Source organism: Schistocerca americana, chromosome 7, assembly GCF_021461395.2.
Source record: "Schistocerca americana isolate TAMUIC-IGC-003095 chromosome 7, iqSchAmer2.1, whole genome shotgun sequence".
NCBI classification, from domain to species: Eukaryota; Metazoa; Arthropoda; class Insecta; order Orthoptera; family Acrididae; genus Schistocerca; species Schistocerca americana.
In genome coordinates this window covers 180874126-180881131 of record NC_060125.1, presented here as the reverse complement: position 1 = coordinate 180881131, position 7006 = coordinate 180874126, and positions in this window count along the sequence as shown.

Genomic DNA, 7006 nt, shown 5'->3' with positions numbered 1-7006 from the left:
ATGTATACATGATCGAACAACGAAATTCTAATAGCTTGATCCATCTATACCTCTGTTTTTCTTATCCTGTAAAAGTATTAAAGTCTCACTTGGGCCCTTTTTTCGTGATAATTACCAGATTACAGAAAATACGTGGTAGCCCAACAAAAACCTTCTGCCTGAAAAGTGTATTGGCGTGTTGATTAACTCTAGAACAGAATCATCTATTGCGCTATACCTATTTGCCAAGTCTCGATATTTACCTTACTTGACTCAATTCAAATAAGTCTTCTATACACTTGATGACACTTTCCCTGAATGCACGTTGCTGTAGGGAGACTGATAAATCTGTTCCTTAGTTTAACTGTCCTCTACCTTCCAAAGTAAATTAGCAGTGGCCTTGTCCCAGTATTGGGCAACTGGGCAATTGTCTTTTTCCAGAAGTAAACTTCAGAAGTAAACTGCAAATAATTTTACAAGTTTCTTTCACATTTCTTCTCCATCTTTAATAATTTATATTCCTGTATTATCATCTCCAGGCATTTTTCCTTTCTTCATATTTCAGAACGTTAGTATTTGTATTACCATCTATGCTTCTAATTCAGCTGTTGAATTATGGATAATGTAAAAAATTTTAAACAAAATACCAACAACTGTTGTTGTCATTTTATCCAAAAGAATTGTTCAATATTACAGTTGCGGAAACTGTATCAGGATACTCCTTATGCTGGACAAGAAATTAACAGGGTTGAAGAAGTACTCCAGTATTTTATCTCTTGAAGTGGTGGTCTAAAGATTTTGTTTTCTTCATATTCCTATATTTTAACTGTTCCCCGCCCCCCCCCCCCCCCCACTTTCATTGCGCCTTCGCATATCGAATCCAAGACATTTCCAAATAGTACTGAACAATTCATCAATTACTGAAGTGTTCTTTTCTATTCGAATCTTCATGAATGTAACATTTTTCGTTGTTGGACGAAGTACCTTCCTTAAGAATACGTGAAAATATTAAAGCTTTTATCCGCCTAGTGGTATCCTCGTAGGTATGTGATTCATGGCGTGAGAGTATGGTGAGCTTTCAAAGAACAAACACTGGCCTACCTAGAAGGCTACTCCCTGCAGCAATCCATGAGTTTTCTATTCAGAGTCCATGTGGAACAAGACCACCAGATGTCATCCGCAACATAACCCGATAATCCATAATAACATGTTGCATGATATGGTAGAGTATCGCCAAATTGTACTTCAGAACAATGCAGTACATACGTTATTTGTCTCTTTTGCCATTTTAGTCCCCACTATACCGCCTTTATCTTCTAGGTATTATCAGGCACATTTTCTCTGGTTTTTCGGTAGTTATTTGTAATTTTCATTTTTAAAGTGTGTCACTGCTTTCAGCCCAGTCGAATACAGCTCATCACACGTCTCATGGTTCTCCAAGACTTGGTTTCCTGACTTACGTTAACAGGCACAGCAAACCACGAAGCGTCTTATTGAACAAATATAAAATATTATATCAGTTCTTAGTAAAAGTTCTCAACATTTATTCCTAAATAAAATGTGTCTTCTGGAATGCACCGATGCTAGACACTGTATTTGATTCTCGGTCAATTTGTGGCAGAGTCCTACTCAGGTTAAGTTACACATCCAAGGAGTTCGACATCCAGTCGCTGAGCGATGACGTTGGTGGACTAGCGAGAACCATCGAAACTGGATGGTGGCCTTCGTCGTACTAGCTGGCAAGACATCTGTCATAGAAGTAAATCAGCTGACACTTCGGCTGAAATTCTGTTGACTCTCAACTTTGCTCTGGTGTCGTCGGCAATGTTCCATGCCCTCGTAACAGCCCCTGCAAAGCTCGACAAGTCTGTGTACGACCGACATCCACTACCGTGTCGTGTCGCCGTGTGACGCCTGCCCTGTAGGTAACCTTGTAGACCTTGCTTTGCCGCGTGAAGCCTAGATGCTCCATGGATGTAGCGCAACGAATGAGTGCCTACACAAGTTATTGTCAAAAGAGTGATACATGCAGTTCATAGGAACAAAACTACTTATCACGTTTCCTACGTCGCTGTCCCCGTTGAAACGTGTCGTTAAAATTAAAATTTTTAAAAAAATAAAAAAAATTAATATCGAACTGTATAATTGTAGTGCTGTTCTGTTAAACAAGAACATATGATTACACTCTTAAAAAAGAGCATCTCATTTGTAACTATAAACAAAGTGACGTTATCCTGACACGACGAGTCGATGTTTGGACTGATTCCATCACAAAGCCAAACAACCATCACACATTGTTAGAAATAAAACTGCATATATCTGTCTACACACGAATGAAAGTGACAACACACAGGAGAGGCACTCTTGTAGCCTACACCCTACAAATTCAGTGTCTGATTTACTTACTTATTTATTCTTCCAATATGACCGCCATTATGACACCTTCCACATCTGATTAGGTATTCCCTATACTTCATTTTAGATACGTGGCGGGGTGTTACATATCATACGGAATCTAACACTTGGAAGCGATTTTGACGTGTAACATTAATAGGTAAAGAAGAAAAAGATTGTATTTGTTTTTGAGAAGAATAATAATAAAGTTAAGTAACACTCAGATCTATCTTGTAGGCATCGATAGCAACTTGACGAATGGATTGGAGAGCCGGACAAAGGGAAACGTCGTAGCAGACAAGTAATGACGGGAAGGGGGTAGAAATTGGAGTGACTAAATGAGGAACAAACGGAGGTAGAAGAATAACTAAGAAACATAACTGTGATCATTTGTTTTACTGCTTAACACAGATTAATGACTACATAAACACAACCAACAAAAATTCACCCACTGGAGACATCACGCTAATTCCGTTTAACACGGCCTCTAGCTCTCTGATAATGATCTCAGTTCAGTGAGGAAGATATTATACAAGTATCTTTAGGTGTGTAGGTGTGTCATAACCGTCTAAAGTCACGCCTTGCATATCATATCACTTGCAGATCATCCGACTTGCAGCTAAAAAGCTGATTAATACCTTTCACCCATTGTTCCATATAATCTCTGACATTTCCTTTTGGATTCAGATAGGGTGATTCAGCGGACCAGCAAGGAGCGATAGCGCGCTTGAGATATTTTCCAAGCAGAGACGTATGCACGCAGCCTGTGAATACGCCTGTTGTCATCTTGAAAGACAGGAGTGTCCAAAGCGTAATCATCACAAAGATGCAGAAAGAAGGTACCAGTAGGACACCGAGAAGGTTGTGAGAAACATTCCGGTTCGTATTCATGAAGACGCGTTAAAGTGGACCCAAATCATGGTACGAAGAAACAGTTCTGTAGCTTCGCGGAACCACATCCGGCCTGAACAACGTCATCCACAGACTGCAGGTTGACCGCCTCAGTGTGTTATCCGTGCACTCTTCGCCTTGCATCGGTTCAAAAGAAGTCACACTGGGAAACGTCTGACCACACTGTACGCCTCCAGTACGGTACTGTCGAGAATCTGTGTTGTTTGGTCTATCGAAGACTTTCAGATTTACGTACCAGTGCGAGCAATGGTCTTTTGGGAGATACCCAGCTTAATATGCCCATCGTGTGCTGTTTGCTTCGCAATATTCGCTCGGTGATAGTCTTGCATTTACTGACAGCAGGAATTTCTGACGAGTTCCAAACCGATTGTCATTGACCTTCGTCTTTGGTCCCTGGCTATTGGGATCTTTTTATTTTCATTTTTCCTGTGTCGTATTAAATGGCTGCGAGTCGTGTACCATACCTTGTAGACACGTTATACAGCAAACCAGGTCACTTTATTCACAGTATAGTCATTGGCACTTTTAAACACGATATCTCCTTGACGCCAGTCTTTTAGATCGCTACTGTGCTGGTTCCGTTTAACTGACTGTCGCTTACACACAACTTTTTTTTCATGTTGCCTGTTTAGGCTATCTCAAATGGAAATCTTCAGATCTAAAAATAAAAACTAAAGCCATTTTACCCTTAAAGATATCTTATCCAACATACATTTAGTATTATAAAATAAAGAGAGAGTAAAAACCCCTCACGCAGTTGTTGTACAGGAGGATCATGCATTTCGTTAACATAGAAGTGTTCTTTTACACATTATATAGTAGAATCCAAAAATAAAATAAAACGAAAATCGAAGTATTATCGACATTTAAAGGTGCAAATAAAATCGATAAAAATAAGATGCAGTAACACCAGACATTATCAGAAAGGGGGAAAGGCAAACTAACAGATTCTTAAATTTTTCAATTTATTATAAAAAATTAATAAAACTGTCTACCTCACAAATAACATACAATTTTAGAATTTGATAACTAATTTAGCCTCCTCATAGAACACCATCTTGAGATCAATGATGGTAAAACATTCATCAGGTATAGAGCACGGATAGGCAGCATGACTGCATCGTCTGTACCACTGATACTACTTAAGGCTCACAAATTTATCAGTCTGTTTTGCTGTAGTCTTTAAATTGATGACACCACCATCTCGGTTCTCACTAAGGGACTGAACTCTTTCTCCAGCTCCACAAAAGCTACCAGTGGCCTAGATTATCCGTGGAGTAGAACAAGTGGTTCGGCACCTTCCTGACATCCGCTCCGGGACTCTCTGCTCATGATGTGATATTCTCAACGCATACTACCAAAGAAAAATCTCACCTGGTAACCTACAGAAATCTAAAAAATGTTAACCATGACGCTCTTCAAAAGGATTGCTCAGACATCTCTTGGCATGATATAAGCAACGAACCAACTCTAGACGGAAAAATTCGGAAATTATGTCGCAAAATTGTTGCACTGTATGATAAACATGCTCCTCAACGCACTGTCAAAGTAAAGAGAGTTCCCGCTCCGTGGCTCACCACTGCATTGCCCCAGTTAATGAACAAACATGATGCTGCACATAGGGCCTTCAAGCGTAACCCAACTCCCGAGGCGTACGAAGCTTATAGAAAACTCCGAAACAGAACCAAGTAAAGCGTGAGGAATGCCAAAATCAGACATGCCCGCTCAGTCGTATGCGGCATATCGAAACCTGCTGCACTGTGGAAAAAGCTGCGCAGTTTCGGTATAGGGAAGCGAAGATCTGACGCTGTTTATCAAGCGTCTGCAGAAGAATTAAACGATTTCTTCTCAAGAGCTGTAAACTGCCACGCAGCGACAAATTACCAACCCCAAGATATCAATCTCTCGAGAGACAAGTTTTACCTAAAACATGTCACTACCGGCACAGTACACGAGGCAATTATGAGAATCTCTTCCGAGGCAGTAGGAAATGATGGAGTGAGCATTGGCATGATTAAGAACGTCGTAGACACTATTATTCCAGTTATCACAGACATCTTTAACCTGTCTCTCGTCAGTAGTACATATCCTACTGAGTGGAAGCAAAGTTTAATTCAACCTATACCCCAGACTGACAACCTTAAGTCGCCAGGTGACTACAGGCCGATCAGCATACTACCTGCAATATCTAAAGCCCTAGAATACATCGTCCATGACCAGCTGACGGATTACCTCAAAACTCATAACATCCATGACAAATATCAGTCAGGCTTTCGAAAGCACCATAGTACAGCAACTGCATTAATCAAAGTAACTGATGACATTAAACATGCTATGGACAGACGTGAAGCTACCATCCTAACACTGCTGGATTTTAGCAAGGCTTTTGATAGTTAACTTTGATATATTACTAATTAAAATGAAACAGCTGAGTTTCTCAAACAGCACAATACACTGGTTCGACAGCTATATCAAAAACAGAAGTCAACAAGTCATTTGTGGGTCGGAAAACTCATCATGGAAAAACGTGCGCTTTGGATTTCCCCAAGGCTCCGTCCTTGGTCCATTACTCTTCTCACTGTACATTAATGATATTTCTTCAGTGATTCACTCCTGCAACTACCGTCTATATGCCGACGACATTCAAATGTACATAAGTGCAAGCCCCAAGAACATCGCTGACGCAGTAGCGAGTATGAACGCAGATCTCTGTTCTGTTTCTCGATGGGCACAGAACCTAGGTCTGAAACTAAACCCCAAGAAATCCCAGGTCATACTTATATCTCATCGTAAGTTAATCAGCCGGTACTTTCGCGAAACAGTCCCTCAAATACTCCTCAATGGTATCCAACTACCATACCAAAAAACAGTAAAAGACCTTGGAATAATCTTGGATGAACACCTAAACTGGGAAGAACAAACAGTCACAGCTTGCTGGAAATCGCTCTCCTCCCTACATGCAATTCAAAAATTTAGAAAAATATTTCCAACCCATGTTAAGGAAAAATTAGTCCAAACACTAGTCTTGCCTAATCTTTACTACTGTGATGTAGTTCTATTGCTGTATCCCTCCCTCTCTCCACCTCCACACCCTGCATCTCCTTCATCAGGGCAATTCCCAGCACCTCCCCCTCACTGATGTTGAACTTCACCATGACGTATACCCTTCCTTCCAGCTGTAACCTGGCCTTGTTCGCCTCCTCCCCAGGACTCCCCTTTTCCTCTCCCCTCCTTCTCCCAGAGCGGATTTTCCTCCTTCCCAGCCCCCTGAGTCCCTGCACCCAATCCTCGCCTCTTTCCCTCCCACGTCCTTCCATCCCCAGCCCTCTTTGGCACTCCCCCCACCCATCTCCCCCCTCTCTCCTCCCCTCTCTCCCTTTTCCCTTCTCCCTCATCTCCTTGCACCTGGAAGAGCCTTCGTTTTGCTCATCGTCATCAGTGAATTGTGTGAGTGTTATGTTTGGTGCGGTTCCCCTGTATATTGAGAGGTGTAACATTAATTATGTGCTGTACTTGTACATAGTGTTCCTGTCAGTGATTGTTATGTGTTATGCCATCCGTCAATACTATTGTGCTCCAGTCTTCCTTGACCTTGAGTTCTTTTAATTGTCCCAGTGTGTGATATTTTTGTGTGCACTACTTTTCTACGGTTTCTATCTCTGTTTTACAGTCGCCCCTTTTTGTCTATTATTTTCCATTATGCTCCCCCCTCTTTATATAT